Consider the following 13,936-nt stretch of genomic DNA (forward strand, 5'->3'; position numbering starts at 1 on the left):
CCCTCAGTGCTTACAACTAATCTATTAATCCATACTTCTTAGAATGTGGGATGGCTATAGCTATTAAAGATCTTCGTCTTCTATTCCATACGTTCCAAGGTGTAGTGCTCTGGAGTTACGCGCTCCTCTCCAACTCAACCGATTTAAGTGTTCAAAAACTCAAAAGAAAGAAGGTGTTTGAGCGAGTGTTCTTAAATCAAAACGAACTATGTAGCTGTATTAGAACCTGAGATATAGATCTTTGAATGTAGAAAAATTGCCAAAAACCTACAAAAATCCATAACTCCACATTGAATGTCTGCGCCTAGCTCCTCTCCAACTCAACCGATTTAAGTGTTCAAAAACTCAAAAGAAAGAAGGTGTTTCAGCGAGTGTTCTTAAACCAAAAAGAAATCTCTATCTTGAATAGAACCTGAGATATTGAGGATAGAACGTGTGTATGTGAAAAACTCCCATAAGTAATGTACAGGGGGAAATCGCATTTGAGTATAACTTGTGAATGGTGAAAATTAGATGAAATCCGATGGTTGGTGGTTGATCTGTGCATCAATACCTTCCATTGAAAAAAAATCAAGCAAATCGGATGGGTAGAACGCCTTGTGTCAGAAATTTTGATACACATTGAGATTTACGATGCATTTATTTCTACCGTTTTTTTAAAATGATAACATGTAATGGAGCGTATTCCACGTATTCATCAAATTGCTAATTTTCAGAAGGTTTTATAAGAAACAGCTTGCAAACAACAACTATTTATATAACATACTATATAAGATGTCGTATTTGAATTTCCTTTTTTCCTGTTCATTGTCAACAAGTAATTATATCAAATGGAGATGGATTCTTGTCATTATTTCAGCTATTATTCTCTCTCAGCAAAAGCTATTTGGAAAGACTCCAATATCATCGGATTAAAACAAATAGAACGAAATATGTTCCTCTCACACATTATTAAAGAGTGTTGTGGACATGTTTTATCATTTTGTTCTTCGCCACACACTCCCTATTTTTATGTTTGCATTCTAATGCACTTTGCGTGTAGGTGATGTACAGGTTTCAGTAACTGAATGCCAGATTGCTCTGAAAATATCTGTTCAATTAATTTCCATGTGTATTTTATATCAGACTACTGCAATTTTGAACAGTAAAAGGATAAAATACATTACTCGTATTAAGTCTCAATACATAAAAATTGGTAAGTATGCGATGAAAAAATTGGGTCAATTATTAACAATCGAATAAAGGGGATTCATATTGAAATTGCCAAATTCTGTATATATGAATGATCATACAAAATAGGTGTGTTAGTTATGACTAGTTGTGTGTTAAGGAGCAATGTTGTAAGATGACGTGTTTCAAGAATAACATGTCATAGGGTGACATATTTTCTTGTTCCATATCGTTTTCTCTAGTACATAGAAAAAGCTTCAATGACCTCTGCCTTAGAGAAAACAGATTTAAATAGCCATAAATAGAGTAATCTACAAAACATATGTAAAACCTTTCACGTATGCAATGGAAACAAAAGCCGAAACATCAACAACAAGAAGAATAACGACTGAAATTAAAACGCTCATAATAATTATGAGGTTAAAACGATCATGACAACTTTGAAAATGACAATAAAAATAATGTAAAATTATATGAACAACGAAATACAACAAGTATCAATGAAAGAGAATGGAGTCAGTATTTCAAAAAATTATTAACGCAAGAAGACAGTGAATACGAAGAAGATGATATAAGTGACAATGGTACCATGCTAGAAAATGAAGAAAAACCGACGAAAGCGGAATGTAATGACATAATAAACAAAATGAAACACAAAAAAATATGAGGACCAGACGATGGGGGAAACAGAAGCAATGCCAAGAGAGTGATCTACTGGATTGATTATACCAATACTGAAGGGAGGAAATCTCAACATATGTAGTAATTATAGAGGTATTAGTTTGCTTAATACCGTATACAAAATATTAACAACATTAATAAATGATAGACTGAAAAAGATAATGAAACCAGAAATAGGGGAATACCCAAAAGGAAAATCAACAGTAGATGCCATACATACTATGAAACAAGTGATCGAAAAAAGCTTTGAGCACAACATTAATATGCAAATGCTATTCATCGACTTCAAACAAGCATTTGACAGTCTTAAAAGAAGGACGATTAAATGTACATGGAAAAACAACAAGTACCCGAAAAGTTGATACGATTGGTGAAAATGACTGTGCAAGGGTAATAACAAAAAACGGACCATCTGAGGAATTTGAAATAAATGCTGGGGTAAGGCGGACTCTCCGCGATATTGTTTAACATTGCAGTTGAAGGCATAATAAGAGAATGTAATATCGATGGAAGTATCATTAATAAATCAATACAAGTAATAGCATATGCTGATGATTTAACTCTATTAGTAAGAGACCGAAAAAGTCTAGAGAAAACATTAGAGAAAATTGTAAGAGAGGCAGGAAAAAGAGGATTGAAAATAAATCAGAAAAAGACTAAATATATGGAAATTGACCGAAGGAATTTCGCAAACAAGCAACAAAAATGACACAGAAAACGAGACAAAACAGAGAAATCATGCGGGATATAGGGTATATAATAAGTACAAAACTATAATGCAGAGCAAAAGAATTAGCAGATCAATCAAATTAAGAGTCTACAAGACTGTGATAAAACCAGTTGTTACATACGCCGCTGAAACAATGAGACTAACATATATAGACAAAGAACAACTAAGGATATATGAGAGGAGAACAATTAGGAAAATTCATGAACCAGTAAATAATGAGTATAGAGGACTCATGAACTATGAAATTAAGAATATATTATAAAATGAGGATATAATAAATACAATTACAGCAACATGAATACAATGATACGGACACATTAAAAGAATGGAAAAACGACAGGGTACAAGGAACATCACAGAATGGAGACCGAGCGAGAAAAGATTGCCTGGTAGACCAAAAAATATATGAGAAGATCAGATTGTACAAGATGTGGAAATTTGGGATCACCTGACTGGAACAAACAGATGCAGGATAGAGAAAAATGGAGAACAATAGTCGAAGCTGCAAAAATGTGTAATAACGATCATGCAGAAAGAATGCCAGTAAAAAGGTTTAGACCTCAGCGCCTCAAGAAGAGTTCAAGGAGAGGCTAAATGTTCGGAATTAAACAACGGTTTTATTAAAAATATATAATAATTTTTTTCGTTTTATTTTCACGTGCCCCAATAGTGCTGGTCATTGACTACAAAATAAACAAAAAATATAAATATTACTTAGAGAACTGTTACAAAATCTATTACAATACGAGTTGATACTTGAGTTTTGAGATATGGCAACACTGATGTGAATATGTCAAATTTGACATTGTTCTTATAAAGTTTCACATTTTTAATGAAGCACGTACTTGAAACGTATTCCCATAAGGTCGTCCAAAATCGGCTGTTGTGCCAGAAAACATCAATGCTGTACGTAAAATGATATCGCAAGATTGAGGCATACTTGGACATATGTTCCACTGGCATATTTTCAATATTGAATGAACATTTGGCTGTCAAGAATATTTGTTGGCGCATTCTTTGACAATCGCTCAAAAAAGCGCGTGTCGATTGGTGAAAAGAAATGCTGAAAAAAATCAATCGCGGTGTCTATAAGATAGTGGCAAGCGAGGAATCATGGATCTATACAAATGAACGAACCGGAAACTTAACAACAACCGACTATATGGGTCTTTCAAGACGAGCCAACAGTGGTTCGCGCACGAAGCACTTCGAAGCAATGGACAGACAGGTCGACTCTGTGACGACATCAAATAACCGTGTGTGAGTTTTGTATGATTAATACGAAAGCTTATCTTATAATTTTGAAGTAAGTCTTGAGATCATTATAAAGCCAGGATATCTGGAGGATTGTTTGAGGCTTCTTTGACGTGGCGATCTTCATGTATGATATTTTGGACTATTAGATGGTCGGTGAATATTATTTTAATTTACTGTATGGACGAAGAAAAAACAATACATATAAATTATTATTATTATTTTTCTTCCAAATAAGTTGTCACTTAGTGTGTACCTACCTATTTGCCAAATTCTTTTCATATATAGTATTTCGTCTTCAATAATATAAATCTCTAAAAATTATAGGGCTGTGACAAACGAAACTGGTACTATTGAAATTATTACGATGAAGATTAATGCTTTTTGTTAGCATAAACTTGCTATATTATTCCTCTCTCATCTTTCAGCTGCCAGTAAGTATTTGAACGTATTGTAATTGTTTTTAACTATGATTAACACCAAAATTTTACTTTGTAATTAGTTGATAAGACTTAGATTCACATGTTAAACATATATTTGTCGAAGTATCGGTTGCTTCTTCATTTGAAATTAATCAGGTTATATGTGTCGATACAATGGCTTAGTTTTTTCCACTATCGTGTTTTAAAGCAAAATCTAGTGGAGCGTACTTGCCAAGTAAAATATAATTTTAGTCGGTTATTGGTTTTTGTTAAAAGCATCATTAAATTATGGTTGGTATTTTAGCTTCAATAATTAGCCACGCAATTGAGTTCTGCTTAGATATTTATAACATGAATTATAGTCTATGATAGAATACTCCATATTTATGATAAAGTGAATACAGTTAACAGTCATAATTTACATGTATTCTGTTGACATTTTGTAACGAATTTCTTGTTCAAAACTACTATTATCGACAATGGTTCATAATGATACAATTTCTATTTATTGATTAATAACGTTGGTTGTTGCATATTCCACATTATTCTAAACTTTAAATCATGTAGGAAAACCAGATTACGTAACCAATTTTCGTTCTATTTAGAATCTATTTTCTGGTATAATATTATGTTGCTATTTCCAGATGTGTATAAAGGCGGATTATATTAATGAAAATATGTATTGATGATGCAGAGGCCAACGTGATTTCACCTTATGTAGGAGTGCATTTAGAATCAAACCTTGAGAAGAAAAGTTAATTCTCTTCTCTGTGTTTATGAATGCATTAGATTTAGTAGATTTCTAATCTAATAACTCTTTGATTCATCCTCGTATATAACAGTAAGAACTACTTCTAGTTCGATCAGTCGTGGAAGTCTCTGAATGTAAAAATAATGCAAATCGACCGTTTCCAATTCTGCTTGGATGCTAGCATATGTTAATTGATAATACGCTTGGTTTAATCACTTCCGTTTGTTGGTGGGTCGAACAATGTTGCGTTAATAACCATCGTGTATATTTTGTCCAGAAGTCGAAAGTCAAAAAAAGATCTTAATAAATTGTTTCGAAATAGCTTCAATCTTAGAAATAAACCAAGTGATTGAATCTTTAACATTCATGAGCACGCTAAAAACACAAAAACAATTTCCAGCATTCTTTGAAGACCAACAAGATGATTTTTGAGAAGACATTAATTGAATCCTTGGCAGGTATTCTCAATTATTGGGCTTTTAATATGAATCGAGATAATGCCACCAATTACATAGAGAAAGTTGTTTAAAACGATTCGAAGTTTTTAGGATATCAATGAGAAAACATACCCATTTAATTACATGATTTCGAGCATTCCAGAAACGCATGTACCACCAAAAGAAGAGGGGAACAAGCGCCTTCATAAAATAGTAAAACCAGTTCTGCAGCTCCGACAACTGCAATGATGAAAACTCACAAATAACCAATACAAAATATCTGCCGGCGAGGCCGTGTGATGTGACAACGAAGCAAATCCCATAAGGAATGTTTTAAAGACGAAGTCGACCAAAATTGTAGAATTGAATGTATTGAATGAAGTACTATATTCTACACTACCGCATAGGACAGCCGAATTTAAACCGTTAACATCGAAGAAAGACTGTCAAGACAAGTGTTCTATGCGCCTACTAAAGGAGATGTTAAGCCAAAGAACGTCGAATATCAAAACGAAAGATTATTTCCAAACCCGAATTGAACGAGAACAAAAATTTGTTAAATATTCGTCCAATACGTATTAACAACCCAGTTAATGGACACGACAAAAAGTTATTCAATTCAATACTTGTCATTTTTCAACTGAATCTTTCAAGCTGTACCTATCTAAGCAACCATCTTAACACCGTTGAAAAAATGAGAAAAACGCGTGCGTATACATATATGGGGGTGAGTATAGGGTGGTTATTTGTTCATTGATACGAGGTAATTCGATACCGTGGTCCCAATCGGCCTACTCCATGCAACGAATCACCTCTTATCTTGGTTGATTCCAAGGCCTCAATCTGCTAACTCCTTGGAATTTCACCGAGGAAATGGAAACCTGAAATAAAAATATAAAACGAATAAAATAGAAAATAAAATTAATATACTCACCATCAAGAACACTCTCAACAGGGAACACACTCACTGCTGGTCTTAAGCTAAAACTGCCTTGTAATTATAGGGGTACTATTGGCAGGTTTTGAATTTTTGGCGCGCGTGGGAAGTATATTATTGGCGGGAGGGGTAATAAATGTGTGTAGATTGGCTTCTCAGGTGGTTTTAGAGGAAATGTTGTTGTTGACCGGAGTGGTATTGAAGCGTAGTGGATGAAGAAGGTGATTCCAAGTTGCCGTCAATCTCTGGCTATCATCACTTGTCTTCAGATAGTTTGGACGTTTTTCTATTTCGATAGCTTCTCGAATAATCCTGAATTTGAAAGATAGGAGTTGGGCGATAGTTTTGGTTCTATTGAAATCGATTCAGTGTGGCCAATAGGAACAGGGGGTATCGGAGCAGGTGATTTCATACAATCCATTGTGTTTATTGGATATTTGATCTGATGAGATGGGAGAGTTTCTGATTGATCTTTCAACTAGCGGAGGAGGATGGAGATAAAAATGGAAATTTGGGATTTGTTGTAACCATTCCGAATCAATTTTTGTCTCAAAAAATTGATTTCTTTTGGGCAGGTTGATGATGGGATTAAGCGTTGAGTGAGAGAAACCACCTGGAGAAAGTTTTCTGATTATGACGTCAAGGAACGACAGAGATTACTCCTCCTCCACCTCCAATGTGAATTGCATGTAGGATGGAGCAGGAAGGAATCTAAAATATCTCTTCCAGGGGGCCAAATGACAAAAGTGTCATCAACATATCGTAGCCAATAACTTAGTCAGAGAGGGGAGGAGGATAGTGCTTTATTTTCAAAATGGTCCAAAAAATGTTGGCAGTGACGGGAGAGAGAGGGGCATTTTTAAGTTGCCGGTAGAAATTTCATTGGAATATGAAGTAGTATGAGTATATGAAGAAGTATTTTCATTACATGTTTATTGGAATAGTCAAAAAAGAATTTTCCGACATCTTTACTGCCAATTATATACATATAGATTTCCTCAATTAACAATTCCAAATATCCTATTGTTTGATGAGAAATGAATGTTTCCAACCTGTAGTAGTAAACATATTCAATATCAACTCTAATTTTTCCTATCCACAACACACTTTCTAGTCAATCTCTTCATTAATGCTATGACTCATGAGTTATGATACATAACAGGGAGTTTTATATACTGCTTTAATGAATTAAATACCAGTTTCAAATGGAAACATGAACGTACCAGTCTGGTGTAAACGCGCGTTTGACACGCAATTGATAAAAACACCATGTACCCATAAAAAACCTTATCTTTCGAAAAACGGTATAATACTATTAAAAAATCCTCTTTCCATATCATGTCTTTGTATTTGTAAATTAGTGAAATTTGTAAACTGGACATTAGCGGTTTTAAATAGGCCTATTAAGATTTGTTTATAAATGAGACCGGGTAGAACATCTTTGTCACCTTTGGAATTCTAATAAAGATAATAAAAAAAAGATTTTTTCCAATGCTAGCCTACGAAATTTTCAGCCCAAGATGATTGTTTCTTCAAGTTAATAATTCTTTTCATTTATCGATGATTTTTGGCCGTTTATTTGGTTCTTGCTCTTACCCTATTATTACCCATAAATATTTACAGTTTCACAGAACTCTACTAACCGGGGACTGGTTGGATGGACTGATTCCAATCTATGATTTCAATTTAATGGAGGTAATAGTAGTAATTACCAATACACATTTCATACATACCTGTTACAAATATTATCACAATATTTCTATTATATCAAATATATGTTATAGTCAAACCTCAAAGCTCCCTCACCACTAGGTTTGGCTAAACAATAAATGAGGTTTTTTGTTGTGAATAATTTCTGTGAAATCTAGAAGACACTAATTTGCTGGACAAATGTCGAAACTCTTTCCATGATCCAAGATGATCTACATTATAGTAATACGTTGGTTAGGCGCCGAGTAAATAGTGTTTCTTTTTCGGGACTTTTCGAAATATCTAGTTCTTGAGGACGATTTGAACTGAATAACAATATACTAGATTATGTGTGATTTTTTGTCCTAAAGCTTACCTCACTAATATATGTCAAATCTGTCAAATGTAAGTTGTACAGGACATATTTGAAAATTGCAAAATTTCAGTTACCTTCGAATTCTTTAGGTTATTTTCTATTGGTACCTATATTTTAAATCGTGAATACTAATATTAAAATTAGAATTAATAATGTGAAACTATTACATTAGTGATATGGCATCAGTATACCGTTGTTATAGAACATGGAAAAATATAGAGAGACTATGATTTAAGTTGTTTCTATAATAATAAACTATGTATCAAAAACGGTAGATGCACTTTGATTATCTTTCTTGACTATCTAAGTTGGTCATCATTCTGTATATAACATGCGATTCGTAGATCCATTAACTATGCATGTTTAAACCGGTGGTATCTGCACTTGAAGCTCCGTGACATGAGTACATTTTGCCTCTTGACTTTGCTGCAAAATATTTACAAAAAGCGATTTCATACAACCTGATATCCTTCACATTTACATATTTATGTTTCTCCTTGGAACAATATCATGCATTTGTTTAAAATGAACGTATTTTGATAAATTTTTAGAGAACAACTTCATCAAACGGAAAGTGTGAAAAAGTATAATAATATGTGACATATTCAATACTAATGAATGAAACTATCTGAATCCTTTACCCCGTCTCTGACCTAATCACAATTGGCAAAGATGTTTTTGTTCAATGCATCTTCATTAAATATTAAAACATTTTTCTCAAAAATGTGCTAACGTTTACACGTAACTTTAAGGAATAGTCGTAATAGCTGAGGGCCAAATCTGGAGCAGATGGCGGATTTTCGTATATTTCCAAGCTTGCCTGAACCATTTCACAATGGCGCGCCTGTAACTAGGTGCGTTATCCTAATATAAGAGAACACATTTGCGTAATTTTTCCCGGTGTTTTTCTCTTGTCGCCCCGTTACCCATTCAGTAATTTGTTAAGTGGTTTGATAATGAGTATTGCGTTGATGGTGGATCTGTTCTTGTTGTTTTTCCCGTATACTCATTATTTTGGTAGTTTCCTCCAGTCTAGTTTCAGTAAATGCTTGAAGAGTGCTGCCAAGCAGTGTGATTCCTCGATAATTTTCTGAATTCGTTTTCTGTCTTCTTTTAAAAATAGATATTTTTATGCTGTTCTTCCACTCGTTTAATTTTTTTTTGTTTTTCTATGATGTTCTTTCATACATTCTATATTTCGTTTTGTAATTTTTCCCTTCGTATTTAAGCATTTAATTGGTGCTTTCATATGGTCCAGAGCTTTTTCTATTCTAAGGGATTCTAAAATGTTTTATACCTTTTTGTTTGTTAGTTGATGTCGTTATCTTCCTTATATCCATTTTGTATATGTTCCGTTTCTTGTTCTTCCTCATATATATTCGTAAAGTATGTTTCCCACTGCTTTGATGTAATTTTATCAGTTCGCATTGTATATTTGACCTCGAGCTTGTTTCCTCTTCTTCTTAATTATTGTTAAATTAAATAAATATTCAATTAATATACTTATATTTGAGTGAAATGCATGCTCTTGTATGATCTGTATTGTATTAGACCCGCAGATTCTATTGTTCAGATAAATGAGTGCCAGAACCTAATTTGAATGAATATTAAGGTGTGTAAACCCTCGGTGTTTTCACCTTCAACCTATTATACCCATTATAGATGCTTATTATAATAACTTTTCATTGGAGGATACTGTCTCGAAGAGTTTCCAATGGACTCGATTATTTTTCAAAATTACGTTTTGTTTGTTATAGATTACTAGTACAGAAAAAACCTTCAATTGGTATATCAACACGTTGACTGCCAACTACAAAAATAACGCACAATTTACCTCCCCGAGGAGATTTGTTTAATTCAACTAAGAAATAGAATTTGATAACAGTGATAACTTTGTATTCAAATTAGTATTTTTAACGATATAATGTGATAAAATGAAATTATGAAAACATTTCTGGAAGATTCCTTTTGTAGTGAGTTCCATCTGCTCTGCCGTGGCCTTTTCAATGACAAGAATGATATTAAAACATTATCATCATGACGATTTCCAGTTCTCTTTCTCCGCACATCGTTCCACAACTTTTACAATAAGATAGTGACTAGTATTGTATTGAGAACTCTGTAGATTAATGAAAAATGCAATATCCAAGTCCAGTAACAACTTTGACTATGAAATATAAATGTGCATGGTGGTGATTATTCAATTCCATGAAATTGAGACAGGAATACTTTTTGTTCACAGATTTCGGAAAAAATTGACTTTCCACGAACCTTTGCCTGTCCTTAAATATTCAATCTTATATTTCAACGAACAAAATTGTCCAATTGTCCCATTGGAACTTTGTATTTGATCCGTTTTCGACAATTATGATTTAATACCGTGTATTGCCGTCACGGGTTCTATTTAAAGTACAAGATGTCGCATGCTTTCGACTACGTTGTCCCTAAGTTTTTTGGATGTCCCTACTCTACCACCAACGCCAATTTCAGTTATTCAATATTATAAAGGCTGGATTTTTTTGTCGGTATGTCGGAGTCATATCTAGCATCGTGCTAACCAGTTCATTTGAGCGATGCCTTAGCAATCACGAGCTCCGTGCAAGTTCTCAAACAATTGCCACACCATAATATCACTAATCTTATACTATATAACACAATTTCAATAAAATTCGCTTGATAGTAACGTTCCCCTCAATGTTCCCACTTTCTTTCCTTCACATCCATGAAATTAATGCGATAACGACTCTCATTTATCTCATTTATCTCATTTATACTCATTTATCCAACCGTGGTACACGATGAGCTGCCATGAATTTTGAGGCCTCTGAGAATTGAATCCAAATTTATTTAATCGTATTTGACTGCAGTATCACCTTTTTCGATCATGAAATTTAAGGCTCTAGTTGATCGATGTCTGTTCTGTCCTCGTTTGTTCACATACGATCCAGTTTCCCTATGATGTTGAAAAATGCCGTAAAACCTAATACACGACTGACTGAACTATGGGTGTGCTCTGCCTCGATCATTGTTACAGCCTTAGCTACAAAAGTTTTTGATACATCACCCAGTTTCCATTCACAGCATCTACAGTTTTAATCAGAATTATCAACTAACTTTATATCAGTCAACAATAATTAAATTTGGTTAAAATATTTGAAATAGAAACAATCTGTTATAAATGTATAAACACTTGAACAAAAACCACTTATCAAAGTATCCGGCAATATTCTAAAAACAACCTTTTTGCATTTCTCTAATTATGTCGTCGTATTTATTCAATTGAAATATTTCGTTTTTAATTATTTCACAACTTTGTCCAGTTGAATATTCAATACAATATATCAAATATTAATTGAAAATAAATGTTTTCTTTCCGTCTGGAAACTTTAGTACGTCCAACCACTTATATTCACGTGATATACTTTACCTCGCCATATATTTTGAACGTTTGTTGTTGAGTTTTACCCGAGAGAAAATACAATGTTCCAGTAAGTGACCTACATAAACTGTAAAGTAAATCCCTGCAGAGCACAGTAAATCTTCAAGACGGAAATGGGCCGCGTTGTCTTTAGGTGATGCATGATGCATTATCCTGCCAGCTAGCAGTGCTGGCTAATAGCTGTTCCTCTTCCTTTACCTCTATTTTATTGAAAATTTAAACGGTAGTTCACTCCGAAGAATAGTACTTTCCTTCTCGGTTTTTAGCTTTAAATTGCTTACCATGAATTTGTGTTATGTGACACTTGGTTGTTTTCTAGGAATTAGTTCTACGTTCGTAGCATAATTTTATGTCTTTTGTTTGTAGTTTATATTATAATACGGACTTTTATAGTAATTGGATTAGTCTGAAACTATTCGAGCAGAACTTCAAATGTTTTTCATTTCGAAAGAAAAGTCTTTTGAATAAAGGGCTTGTATTAAATACGATATTAATAACGAAAGACAAAATCTCTCATTAACTGTGTATTCAAAAAATATAACGAATGTTATGTAATGAAAACAATGTGTTACAGAAGATGGGGCAAAACCCTGATTACGAAAAAACTGAGCTGTTCTTAACTCTCAACTGTGGTCTAAATTTGGTGGTGATGTAGCTGATAGATCCAGCAGTGATCTTCGAAGCTTTTTAGCAAATATAATAATTATTGTTGCTGCTGGCAGGAAATGAAGGAAAGAGAGCTTGAGAATCAGAATGGTGGGTAGCTGACAAATTTCTTTTACATGTACAAAATAACAGGAATATTGAGAGAGATAAGAATATTGAATCACAAAATAAAAATGGAAACGGGGAATCGCAAAGACGTTGAAAACCATCGATAAGGAAACCAAGATGAAGAAAAGATATAGAAATAAATAAATAAAACGTGACGCAGAGCTAAGAGAATTAGTGGATTTGTGCCTATTTAGGTTAAATACTAGGTAACCGATGTTAAAATTTACAGTCTTTCAGTTCAGTTCCTCTATACATATATTTTCTTATTTCATGGAAATGAATTTCTTCGTACCATTTTCAGTAGAATGACTGGACATTGCTATTACACCCAATCATATGTAGGATTGTTGGTTTATTAACTTCAAATACTATACAACTAAACATATGACAAGAATCGCTAGAACTTTTAATTGGATAGTTGAAAAGTTTATTCGGAGAAACTAAGCTCGAGAATAAATAGAAATTATTAATTTCAGGAAAGTTGGCGAGTAATTTAACACCTCTGGAACTTCTTGAGAAAGACAATACCTGGGTGTGTTTGTTGGATCTCTAGAACAATTATATTTCTAATGCGAAAGAAAACTTGAAGAACAAGTTGAGGATCAATATATATATTTTATTAGGTCTGTATACGGTTCGGAGCTTCAACAACAAAATGCACAAACGACATGTAAAACTTCAAATATATTAAGATTTACACCAAATTATTTATTTGAAACTTGACATTTTATAGAGAATCTTTCATATAAAAGTCACTCTGTTACAAGTAATGCACCTGTGAAATATATTAAGTATTTTCTAAATAAAAACAAACTTCTCATATTATTTGGACATCAAATATTGTGAAGTAAACGAAATAATAGTTTTAACCATTTTTATGATTAAAATTCATTAAAACTTCGATAAAAAGTTGAATTTGTACATTGAAATCATCGACGAATACCAAAAAAAATCATCTATTTATTCTTTTAAGGTATTCGTCAGAACTTAATAAACGAACCGTCAGTTACAATACAATTCCTGTGTTGATTTAGAAGTATGGAAGCTGACATTTACATGCGGAAAGGTTATATCTCTAGTATATATGGCTATTTGCGTTGACTGGTTCCAATTAACCCAATTAAAGTGGCATAATAACATTCTGCATTAAGAATTTGGTTTTGGTTTTGTGCTTGCGGAGGAAGTGTGGTATTACTCATTCGTGATCAAGTAACGTGTTGCTTTCTGTCATTTAAGAACTTTGCTCCCGGTCATACTCGACATCCTATCTGCCAGT

At 33.3% G+C, this 13,936-nt stretch overlaps 1 protein-coding gene across 3 annotated transcripts in view; it reads left to right on the forward strand.

Annotated features, from left to right (window-relative positions):
• LOC130452612 (semaphorin-2A) overlaps positions 1-13,936 on the forward strand; it is a 1,040,595-nt gene that overhangs the window by 781,714 nt on the left and 244,945 nt on the right. The window contains exon 1 of one of the 3 annotated variants that reach the window (XM_056791959.1): positions 13,165-13,283. The exons of the other annotated variants lie outside the window; for them this stretch is intronic. The gene's annotated coding sequence lies outside the window, so the exon portion shown is untranslated. Of the gene's footprint in view, positions 1-13,164; positions 13,284-13,936 lie in introns of those variants that run through there. 3 annotated transcript variants of the gene reach the window in all.

The sequence above is a fragment of the Diorhabda sublineata genome, chromosome 2, assembly GCF_026230105.1.
Source record: "Diorhabda sublineata isolate icDioSubl1.1 chromosome 2, icDioSubl1.1, whole genome shotgun sequence".
Lineage (NCBI taxonomy): Eukaryota > Metazoa > Arthropoda > Insecta > Coleoptera > Chrysomelidae > Diorhabda > Diorhabda sublineata.